The sequence below is a fragment of the Narcine bancroftii genome, chromosome 4, assembly GCF_036971445.1.
Source record: "Narcine bancroftii isolate sNarBan1 chromosome 4, sNarBan1.hap1, whole genome shotgun sequence".
Classification (NCBI taxonomy): domain Eukaryota; kingdom Metazoa; phylum Chordata; class Chondrichthyes; order Torpediniformes; family Narcinidae; genus Narcine; species Narcine bancroftii.
Genome location: NC_091472.1, coordinates 241,070,727 through 241,083,489, shown reverse-complemented (window position 1 = coordinate 241,083,489; position 12,763 = coordinate 241,070,727).

Genomic DNA, 12,763 nt, shown 5'->3' with positions numbered 1-12,763 from the left:
ATATGGGTGGGGGAGCCTGAACTTTGCCACCCAGGTTGTGATCAGCATCCTAGCACGTGTCTCTGCCGTTATGTCAATAATTGGAACAGCTTCCGGTCACCTCGTGAACCATCGTAAATGGGGACCTTGCTCCTCTCGAGACGGGTAGTGGGCTGACGATGTCCACATGAACATGCTCGAACCTCTAGTGTGTTGTCTGGAAAGGTTGCTGTGGTGCCTTTATGTGCCTCTGGACCTTGGACGTTTGTTTGGCAGTGTGTGCACGTCCTGGCCTAGTGGCTGGCATGAAGCGATTAGTTGGGTGGTCGCTCGGATGGAAGGGTGGGCTAACCCGTTTTTAAGTGTCGAAGATTTGGCGCCTCCAAGTGGTCTGTAAGTTGGGCCATGGTTGTCTGGTGGATGTGTTGCATAGACGTTTGATACCTTGTGGCCCAATTGGTATGTCCTCAAGGTGTGTTGATAGTTCATTGCCCCTCTGTTGTGTCTCTGCTAACGCTATGTAATCCACTCCCAGAGCCAAAGTGTGCACCGACTGGATGGATGTCTGGGACAGTGCGACAGTGCCTCATTTCTCTTCCCCCGAAATATGCTTGATCGTGGTGACGAATTCAGATATGAACGACAGGTGTTGCTTCTTGTGGGCTCACCATGGGTTTGAGATCTTGGCAAATGCGAAGGTGAGGGGCTTGTGATTGGTGAAGATCGTGAACTCCTTCCCTTCCAGGAAATTCCTGAAGTATCAAATGGCCAGATATAGGGCCAGTAGCTCTTTGTCAAATGCGCTGTACATGATCTCTTGGGGTCGCAGGTGTCAGCTGAAGAAGGCGAGTGGCTTCCTTTGGCCCTTGATTAACTGTTTGAGTTCATCACTGACTGCTGCTTCAGAGGAGTCTATGGAAAGGGCCGTGGGGATATCTACTTAGGGGTGGACCAGGAACATGGCATTTGCTAGAGGGTTCTTGGCCTGGTCGAAATTTACCATCGCTTCTTCTGTCCTAGCTACCTCTTTTATTTTGTCAGACATAAAACCGAACTGGGGGGCGCATGTTCCAGGCCGCTGAGGGGAAGAAACAGTGGTAAAAATTAACCATCCTGACAAATTCCTGCAGGTTCTTGACTGTATTTGGCCTTGCGAATTTGCGAATGGCTTCCACTTTCCCTGGCAGGGGAACAGCTCTGTGACACTCAATCCAGTCATAGTCACTGAGGCGGCAGCCCATCTTCTCCATCTTGTTAAACTCCTCTTTCGCTAGTCGAGCTAGTCTGGATGCTCAAATGTGCAGGGTGTGTCCCTGAGTGGGAATGTGGTGTATCATGCCGGGTTTGGGGGCTGTTGTGGGAAAACTGCCGCATGATGATGGATGGGAACTCCGACAACACCCTGTCAAATTCGTTGTCCAAATGCGTGACTGAATCCAGGTGTGGAGCTGGCAATCTGGCCTCACCAAGGAGAAAGGTTTGAAATGTCTTTGCATAGACTAGCTGTTGTCCCTTCATGTCCACCACCAAACAGCGTCCACGGAGGAAGTTTGTTCCCAACAATGGTTGTGACCTCGCGGCCAGTGTAAATGTCCTGTGAATGAATCATCTTGAACCGAATTGCAGGGGGGTAGTCCACGTGCTGAAGGTGCAGATGGTGCTGCTGTTGGCTGCCATGCGTTCCAATCCTGCCCTTCTGGTCCTGGTATCTTGGTTCGAGGGGGGGGGGGGGGGGGGAGAAGGATGCTGATTTCTGCTCCTGTGTCTACTAGGAACCTGCGCCCGGAGTGTCTGGCCCAGGCATACAGGAGGCTATCCCGCTGGCCAGCTGCCATACCCACCAACGAAGTATGGCCCTGTCATTTCCCTGGAACGAGCATGGTGGGCCCCTGACCTCCACCTCTGCTGGTATAAACACCAAGACTGAGCTGTTGTTTCTTGGTGTGGGCATTGCTGACTTTGCTGCTGGGAAGCAAGGTGGCTGGGCCTTCGGCTATGATGCAGCACAAATTCTGATGCTTATTCCCCTGTCTTATTTGCGCGCCACAGGATGTCCGTGTGTGCGGCCACATTCCGTGGATCGGAGAAATCCTCATTTGCTAGTAGGAGGTGGATGACTTCCAGCGTCTGCTCCAAAGAGTCGACACGGCTGATGGCAGTTTGCCAGCATGTCACTCATTAGGACTGACAGTGCACGGTCGTCTATGCCGTCCACATGCAGCAACTGTGTGGCCCATTTGTGATGTGAGAGGCCGAAAGTGCCATCCAACAAGGCTTTGAGTGCCTCGTACCCGCTGGCCTCTGGGGACTGCTGCAGAAAGTCTATTATTCGGCCTGCTATTTCTTGGTCGAGTGCCGCTACCACGTAGTAGTACCTGGTCTCAGTGGAGATGATGTTCCCGACCTGGAACTGGGCTTCTGTTTGTGGAAGCCAGACGAGGAGCTGAGCCGTCCAGAAAGTTGGCAGTTTAAATTAAACTGCATTTTGAAAAGTCGAGTTGCTTGTATTGTCCATGTTGCTGGAATTGTTCATGTTGGGTCTGAATGCCGTTGGACCATCAGGGTCATCAATATGGCTGTCGGCCACCACGAGTGGAAGAAACACACTGAGACGAGTAGAGTTTCAAACCAACTGACTTACTGATTCAAACTTGCGTGCTTAAAAGGTCCATGCAAGTCCCAGCGGTCTCGGCACTTGTGCAGGGCAGGAGTGACATCAATGTCTTGTCCGTTGTTTTGCCCCAAACTGAAAGCTCCGAGTATGTCTCTAGCTATGGATTCACCACGACAGCGATTCACCTGCTGCCTGGGTGACCCATCACAAATCTCCTTGATGGCAACAAATTCAAAACAGTGATTTGTGAGGAAGGCTTGGAGCACAAAAATATTACATTAAAACCCCTGGGATCAGGCTCCTATGGGGATTGGTCGATGCCAGATAAATGTAATTTTCCGGTTGCTTGAGACTCACTCTTACAATGCCTAACTAATACACCTGCATTAAAAATAAACAGTTTAAAAGACTAAAGTACTAGACTGTACTTGCACTGAACAAACTTCAGTTGCATGAATATATAAACCTTGAAGCATTTTACTTTATTTTCAGTCACATTCCATGAAAACATTTAACTGTCGCTGCATCTGTCGGTTCCTCCCCTTCCACTGAGCTACGAGAAAGACAACGATAACATTATAGATAATTAACCCCAAGCTTACAGATCAAGCTTTGACTGGGGTGGCTCTTACTAAACAGGGGTAAGGAGACACTTTAAGAGAATAATCCCAATAGCTCTTCATCCTGGGCGATGTTAATGCTGTTTAACACAACTTTATTCAAACACCTGCTGCAAGCAAAGCACAACCAAGGGCCTCCAGTGGCTGAATATTTGCTTCCATCATCACCAAAGGTTTATGTCTTCCTTCAGAGGACATTTACTTTTACAATTTAAAATTTACGTATTTTTTGCCTATTATTCTATTCTTATTTATTTTAACTTTTCAAATTTATTTCCCTTTTTTTGCTTGCCTGAGGCTGCTGGTTGCTTGAATTCTGGTTACTGGGGTTTTACTCTAAATTATTGCAGAAACTTCATTTGTGCTTTAGAGTTTGTGACATTTGGCTGAATATAGGAAATTTGTTATGGAAAAAAATGTTGAAGCAGTGTGACAAAAGCATGGGGTCACCCAAGATACAGTTGGCCAGACTTAAATTGATGACATAGTTCGGTAATGTTTTGGTTTGATGTATATTGCATTTTATTAACCTATGATGTTGAATTTACTAAGAATTTTAGTTTTTTATTTTATAATTTGCTGATTAGTTATTCAGACACTGTTTATGAAGTTTGCAAATTGCCTGTTTTCCTTCATTTGCTTAATTATTTACACCTGTTCAGCATGTTCGACTACTCACATATTTTGCTCCTGGGCTACCTCCCTTTATTTCACAGAACAAATTTAATGCTTGTATTTTGTGATGAATTAACAATCTGTTGGCTTTGAGTTGTATTAAAAGGCATCTGGAAGTTTTGCATTTTGCTACTTCCTGAAATATATTGAGATAGTTGGGCAAGCAAGTTATTGCCTGTGAAAGGTGTATTAACTGTTAGTTTTTGGGTTTTTAATTCTGATTTTTAAAAAAATCCTATAATGGACGTGATGTTAATGGATTTACCATTGCCCTGTTTCCAATCTGAGAATCTCCCCAGTGTCCCTTACCTGTCTTATAATGATTATCGTTATCTAGTAAAATTCTTTATAATCTCTCACTACTGTAGATAAGTATCTGCTTACCTTGGGGACTAATTTGTTTTAAGCCCTTTCTGTTTGTTTGTGACTTGCACTTCATTATATCAAAGACGTATCAGTATTTTTTCAACAGGGTGGAAAGGGATCTGAGGCAGAAACCGTTGTTCATCTCTTCCCTGGTGAATCCCTTGATGGAATGATTGTCCAGGAAATATTATTATCTTTATCTGCTATTTTTGAGTCCAACAACATAACATTGAATTAGCCTGAAAAGAATATGGAATTTACTGTACAAATCTAAGTTGATCAAATAAACTAGAATGATATAAGGATGTGCATGCTGGTGTACTCTGAAATCGATAGCTGACAAAGCAAAACATTTACATTTCAGACAACAAGCTCCAATGTGTACATAAGCTAGCCCTCTTTTCCATTACCATGACTTTCCTATGATGTTGTAGGCTGCACAATGCAGTGAGTGGAGTGATTGCCTCATGGTGTCTGTACAACCAAGACCAGCAGCAAAAGAAATTCACCAAGACAATGGTATCTTCTAAACAATAATTTTTGTTAATAACTATTAGTAATATAAATCTTACTTGACTCTAAACTTAACCTCATTATGCACAAGTGTGTGTGTGTGTGTGTGTGTGTGTGTGTGTGTGTGTGTGTGTGTGTGTGTGTGTGTGTGTGTGTGTGTGTGTGTGTGTGTGTGTGTGTGTGTGTGTGTGTGTGTGTGTGTGTGTGTGAGAAATCCCAAAACCATTATAGGTCAGGCATAATTCTGAAGAGATTTTTACAGTTCAGTCTCAGAAATATTTTGTGTTGAAACTCAGAGCCTTTAAAACTGCCATTCAAAAGTTATTATACTCATGAATTCTTTGCAAATTTGTTTTCAGAGGGGATATCTCTTCATACAAATTACTTTTTCACAAATCCCCTCTCTTCCATGGAGGTTTTGGAATCTGTATCACACAATGATTTCCAAACTCTGGTATGAGTCAGATGAAGTAGCCATCACAATAGTTATGATCCAGAAATAAGCATGATCTTGCTTTCTTTTATCCAGAATGAGGTCAGTCACAAGTGACTATTTAAAATGGACACCACAGCACTGCTCTCTTTCTCTTGATGAGAGGAAGTAGCAAAGAGGTCATCTTTTCTGAAGCCACTGCAGTTCTGTGTTCCACCCTTGACAAGAACACAGGCAGTTCTTTCCTCATAGAATGTTACTGCATTTCTGACTCCAGATGAATCTCTTGCAATATTAAAGATGCCTATTTGGAATGTCAAAATCACATAACATGACATCACTGCAGGCTTTTGTTTCAAATGCCTATTTGCTTGTTTATACAAAATATCAAACAAATGCCTGCGTGCTTGACTAAGTGACTTTCCTAAGTGAAGTTGCAACTTCTCCAAATGTTAATGCTCAGATCCACCAGTGAATGGCTATGTGTACACAGTTGCTACTGAGCAAACATCTATTGTTTCTGGACATTCAGTAGCACAATTCACTTCTGCTTCATAATTGAATGAAGAGACACTTTGTCTCTTGAAAGCCTTTCTTATCCGTCAACACAAATATGTGATGTGTCTTTCCCCTGTTTCCAAGCCCACAAAAATAACTTTACTAAAAATATATTTTATAACTAAGGATGAGTAATAACATAATTTTGTAACAGTGCCAGAGGCCTTGACCTTGGGTTTTGTCTGTGTGGAGTTGGTGTTCTCCCTCTGATTATGTGGGTTTCCTCCAACATCTCTGTTTGTCTAAGGCTAAATTGTCTTGGTTTTATTCTGGTACGATTCCCTGGTGTGATAGGTGTTAGAGTGGAGAAGTGTCATTGATTCATATGTTCTGGACTTGTCCCTGTCTAGAAAAATACTGGAGAGAGGTTTCTATACTTTATCAAAAAATTTCAATATCAATTTAACACTGAATCCTTTGGTGGCCTCTTCGGAACAACAAGAGGGAATGATTTTCCTTTATCTCTGGTTCAGAGTCGCATAATTTATTTTGCCTCTCTTTTAGCAAGGCGAGCGATTTTACTAAAATGGAAGGATGCTGCCCCACCATGGTTGCATGACATCATGTGCTGTTTGAACATGGAAAAAATGTTATTCAATTAATAACTCAGTTATAAGATTCCAGAAGTTATGTGGGTCACTTATGACTCACTGTCTTACTTTATAATTTTACTCCAATGTAATTGTCTTTTATCTTTTCCTTGTTCTTTATATTAATTTTTTTAACCTTTATTTTTCTTTTAATACTAATCATTTATAGCATCTGGCAATGGGTTAGGTAAGGGGTTTGAATTTTTCTCCTCTACTATTTTCTTCTTTCCATTATTTTTAATATTAGTGTTTTTCCAAAAAAAGTACAAGTATATACTATTTAGAATATGAATTATGGATAGGATTTACAATTTGTATATTAGTGATGTACAGAATATCTTATTTAGTTTGTGTAACTGTCCATATTATTGAATTATACCCTTTTTGTTTGCATAAGTTCTTTATTTAAAAATTAATAAATGTATTTTAAAAAGTATGGAAAGTAGGTTAGTTGGCCACTGTTAATTTCCCCTAGTGTGTACCTGGGTGGTAGAATCCAGGGCATGTTGAAGAGATTATGGAGAGAAGAAAAAAGTTATGTAGGATTAGTGTAAATGAATGATTTGTAGTTGGATGGGCTGAAAGGCCTGTTTCCATGCTGTATGTCATTATGACTAATTTTATGATATGTCCTGGTGCATGTCAGCAGATGCATGACTTTCTTTCCAACTGGGATTTTTCTCTGGAGAGGGTGACTTGCTCTTGGAAGTTTGGTGCTCCAGGCGGTGTGTTTGGGCTTGTGCCTGGGGAATGTAGTGCATGCCCTCAGTGTAATTAGTGTGATGCTCTCGTATTGTTCTGAAGGAGTGCAAGCACAGATTTCTGGTTGCATTGAAAAAGGTGGAGCTCCACACTATTTAGAACATCACTGGACACTGGGAGATCACTTTGCTGTGCACTTTCACATTGTCTGCATCAATGACAGGAATCTCCCAGTGACCAACCATTTCAATTCACGCCAATGTGTCTGTCCATGGCCTCATGCAGTGCCAAACGAGAGCCATCTGTAAATTGGAGGAGCAACAGCTAATATTCCGTCTGGGCACTCTCCAACCGGAAGGCATTAACATAGACTTTTCTGGTTTCTGCAAGATCACTCCATTTTCCTCCTCTTCCCTATCCTTCTGTCTCCTTCCCTCCAGTTCTCCACCCTTTTTCCTCTCCATTCACAGAGCTCCACTCAGCCCCCGCTTTCTCTTGTGCCCCACCTCACTTTTCCACCTCTTGCCTATGGGTCTGTTCTCCTCCCCTGCCCTTCCCTACCACCATTTTATTCAGACGCCTGCCTACATTTTGCTTATACCTTGATGAAAGGCTCAGACGTGAAAAGTTAGTTATGTATCTTTACCTTTGCTATATTAAGTATACTGTGTTACCTGCTGAGTTTCTCCAGCATTATGTTTTCAATCGAAGCATCAGCTAGTCTAAAGTCTAAACAACAAAAACCTGAAAGTCAGAAATATGCACATTCCAAGTGTATTATCATCTGGCTGTACATATACAAACCAACAAAATTGCATTTCTCTGGACCACGGTGCACACATAATACACAGTACATAATAATAAAATATGTACATAAAGATATAATTTAAATATATATAAATATTTTGGAATGATTTTCTCAAATACAGAATATTGTTTATCAATCTCACTGCCTGCAGGAAGAAACTATTTCCCAGCCTCGCAGTCCTGATTTAGATGCTCCTGTGCCTCCACCTTGGTGGTAATTGATCAAAGATACTCTGTGCTGGATGGAAAGGGCCTTCTATAATTGGTTGAGCCCTATTTAAGCAGCGCTTCTGGTAAATGTCATCAATAGAGGAAAGGGAGGCCTCAGTGATCTTGTCAGCTACTTTGATGAATCAAAATCAGGACTTACAGTCGCGAACAAGTCATGAAATTTGGTGTTTTGCGGCACCGTCATAGAGCAAACATTTATATGACATTACTATATAAAAAAAATAATAACAATAATAGAGCACGTAAAGTAAGGTAGTGTCTTTGGTTCATTGATTATTCAAGAATCTGATGGCAGTGGGGAAGAAGCTGTCCTTGTGGTGCTGAGGGCTCACCTTTAAGCCCCTGTGCTTTTTCCCTGATAGTAGCAGAGTGAAGAGACATGGCCTGGGTAATGGGGATCTTTGAGGAAAGAGGCTGCTTTTTTTAAGACACTGCCTCAGTATTCTTTGTATTGACTACTGGTCTGATGCTATATAGCTACCATACCAGGTAATGATTCAGTGAGGCAGGACACTCCAATTGTTCTTCTGTAAAATGCTGTCAAGATGGGGGCCGGAAGTCTTCTCCTCAACTTTCTTAGGAGGTGTAGGCACTGCTGCCCCTTCCTGATGAATAAGGAGGAGTTGTGAGTCCAGGATAAGTCATCCTTTATGTGTACACTAAGGAACTTTGTGGTCTCCACTATCTCCACAACGGAATCAATGATGCAAGACCATAAGACATGGTAGCAGAAATAGGCTATTCAGCACATCGATTCTTCCCTGCCATACAATCATGAGCTAATCTATTTCTCTGTTCAGCCCCACTGCTACCCCTCTACCATCAGACTCCTCTAACAATAAACTCAATCAGGGACTAATTTAAGGACTCTTACTTGTCACTTTATTGATTTTTTTTTTGCTCTTCCTGTATTGCAGGCAGTTTGTTTACATTTGTTATCTGTTTGCAGTTCTTTTTTATTGTTTATATGTTTATGCTGTGTGCAGTTTATTTTTTGCACTACCAATTAGTGGTAATTCTACCTGGCCTGCAAGTAAAAGGAATCTCAAGGTTGTATGTGATGTCATATAAATCTGAAATCTGCCTGGCTTTCTCCCCATAACTTGATGCCCTAGGTAAACAAGAACCTATCAATCTCTGAACCTATCAGTGATCTGGTGTCCAAAAACCACCCGTGGCAACAAATTCCACAGATTTACCACCCTTTGGGTGAAGAAATTCACACACATCTCTTTTTTAATCCTTTAATCCTGAATTTGTGGTCTCTTGTCCTCATCTCTCTCACCATGGAAAATAACCTTTCACCATCTACTCTCTCAATGCCTCTCAACATTCAAGATTTTTCATTCTCTCATTCTCCTAAATTCCAATGAATACAGGCCAAGAGCTGTCAAAATGTATAGTAAAGAATGCTCAACCTCTGCCCTCCTGGAGTCCACAATCAGTTCCTTTGTCTTGTCCACATTGAGACTCGCGTTGTTGTTCTCACACCATTTTATGAACCAGCCAACCTCCTCATTGTTGTTAATGAGACCAACAACTGTTGCTTCATCCACAAATTTGATGATGTTGTTGGAACTGAATCTGGCAGGGCAGTCTTGAGTCAGCAGTGTGAACAGTAGCAGGCCTGAGGTGCGCCAGTGCTGGCTCGGTTCTGGGAGTCAGCATGGTAGTAGAAAGTTCCTTTTTAGACCTGGGACCAGTGGTGCGCCAAAGGTATCAGTCCTGGATCCATTGTTGTTGGTTTGATGATAAAGTTGTTCGTGTGATTAGTACATTTGAGGATGATACCAAATTTATTGATGTAAGTGGACAGTTATCCAAGTATACAATAGGATCTACATCAACTGGAGATCGAATTTAACTCGGAAAAACGCAGAATGTTGTATTTTGGCAAGTTAAACTAGGGCAAGACTTTCACAGTGAGTGGTAGGGCCATGGAGGCTGTTGTAGAATAGAGAACCCTTGTGTTACAAGTACAGAGTTTCTTGAATGTGGTGTCAAATGTCGGCAGGATGAAGGCAAACATTTCGCACATATTCTCCCCCATCAATCAAGATAATTGATTACACTGTACAAGATATTGGTGAAACCAAGGTTGAAATATTGTGCCAGCTCTGGTTATCCAAATGAGAGGAAAGATATCACAAGTTGGACAGGTTGCAGATAAAACCCACGAGTATGTTACCAGAACCTGATAGCTTGAATTATAAGGAGAGACTGGATAGCTTGGGACTACAGTATTTTCCAAGGAGCATTGGAAGGGGGATATTATAGAAGTTTATCCTGAGGAGCATGGGTAAGGTGAATGGTTACAGAAGGAGGAGAGTCTGAAATTAGAGGATATAAGACTTGGGAAAGATTTAAAAGGGATTAGAGGTGTTCCTTTTTCAAACAGAGGTCGATGGGTATATGGAAGAAGCTTCCAGTGGAAATGGTAAATGTGGGTGCATTTACCATGTTTAAGACATTAGAATGGTACATGGTTAGGAATGGTTAACTTTAGAGGGATATGAGCCAAAGCAGGCAATGGGACTAGCTCAGTAGGCAACTTGATTGGAATGAATGAATTGGGCTGGAGAGCCTATTTTCATGCTGTAAAACTCCATGACTAATTTTGCCTGGTTCAATTGTTTTGAACAGCAGAGCTTCGGAGAAGGTGCTGGGAAGGAGGATGCAGAAGTATGGGGATTGCTATACTAGTCTTAATGGGTTGATTGGTATTTCCTGTGCCATATTTCACCAATAGCACAGTCACATTCTGGAGCAAGGTGTTTCAGGGAAGTGCTAGTGGGCAAAATCTGACACTGTGCTGGAAAACAATAAATCTAACAGCTTGGTTAACAGGACAAAGCTTTGAGAGCTTATGGAGGAAAAATGTAGTGATTTGGGAATTTCAGAATTACCAGCTAAAAGTGTGGGTGGCAAAGATGAAGTAATAATTGAAAGGTTGGCTGAGAGCAGGTGTTGCATAATAGGTGTGGGAGATTGCAGGGCAAGGAACATTGGAGTTGAACAGAAAAGACAAATTCAAAATTATGGCTTTATTTGATTTTTGTGGACCAGGCACCACAGGGAAATGATTGAAAAGTACATGAACTGTATTGGGGATAGGCAACAGACCTGTATTTGCTCATTTTTGCAGAGAAGGTGGCCAAGAATGCATTGGAAAAACTAAGTCGAGAGAAGAGGTGTGGATGAGTTTTTGGAATAGAAGAACTGAAGCAGGAGCCTGAATGTGGCGAGGTGATATGATCTTAATGATGGCAAGGAGTTCCTATCTCTGCATCAATGTCAAATGTAACAGTGGCCCATTTGGTTTCATGTCAGATTAACTCCAAGGACAGGAATGCAGTGAGAAGCAAGAAAGCAAAGTTAAAGATAGGGAATGAACCTGGTGGCTTTGGTCTCCCCAGCATTTATTTTGAGAAAATGTCTGTTCATTTAATATTAACATCTGACAATGATTTTTCCAGTTTGGAGACGGGTAGGATGGTGATGAGGTGGAGCTGGTATAGTCAATGTACATGTGGAAACTGACACTATTTTTGGATGGTGTTTCTAAAGGGAGCATGAAGTTGTGAGATTGGAGAGAGCCAGGCAGAGCTTGCTGGGCAGCTCAGGAAGCAATGGAATGAGCAAGGGAAATCGATCATTGCTATGACTGAATGGAGAAAAATTAAAGAAGTGCTACTGTGTACAGGTGTTGGAGAAGGTTTGTAAAATCACCTGAGTTTAGGAGGTTGGGGAAAAGAAGTTTCAAAAGAATTCTGTGGATGTTGTGGCTCTAGTGCTGGAGAAACTCAGCAGGTCCCACAGCATCCATAGGAAGCAAAAGACAGTTGATATTTTGGTCCTGGGACCTTCTTCAAGAGTGTCAAAAATTAATGTGTTAATAAAAAGGTGAAGGAGAAGGGGAGAATCATGGGCTAATGTGTAATGGGTAGATACTGGTAGGAAGGTGAAGAAGAGGAGATTGAGTAGCTTGTAAATTGGTGTGAGAGCAGCAAACCTGAGTCTCAATGTTGACAAGACAAAGGAGATGATTGTGGAATTCAAAAAGACAAAGGTCGAAGATCCTCCATACCACATAAATAGTTCTGTGGTGGAGAGAGTGAAGAACACAAAGTTTTCCTGGTTGTGTGTATAAAGGACGACCCAGGCAGGCACAGCAGCACCTACACTTCCAAAAGAGGTTGAGGAGGCAAGGCTACTGGCCCATATTTTGACCACCTTCTACAGGAGCACAATTGAGTGTGTCCAGTCTAGTTGTATCGTTGCTGCAAAGCATCGGACCAGATGTCTATGCAGAGGATCATCAAAGGGCCAAGAGATCATTCTATTGAGAACATTTGCTGGCACCATTGCTTAAATAGGGCTCAAAGTATTAATGAGGACCCTTTTCATCCAGCACACAATATCTTTCATGCACTTCCACAAGGAGGTACAGAAGCATCAACCTCAGATTCTGGAAAAGGGAAGGGGTGCTTTTTCGTTTATACTGGGTGGTGCACGAACATTAGGGTTATGTCAACCTCCTGCTCTACTGCCTTAGAGCAAATCTTGATTCAATGCAGACCCTTCTCTCTACCCCATGAGTTCTCATCAGTGCTCTCATTGGAGTTTATATCCCTTCTGATGCAGATTACAAACAGGCACATGTGGAGCTGCATGA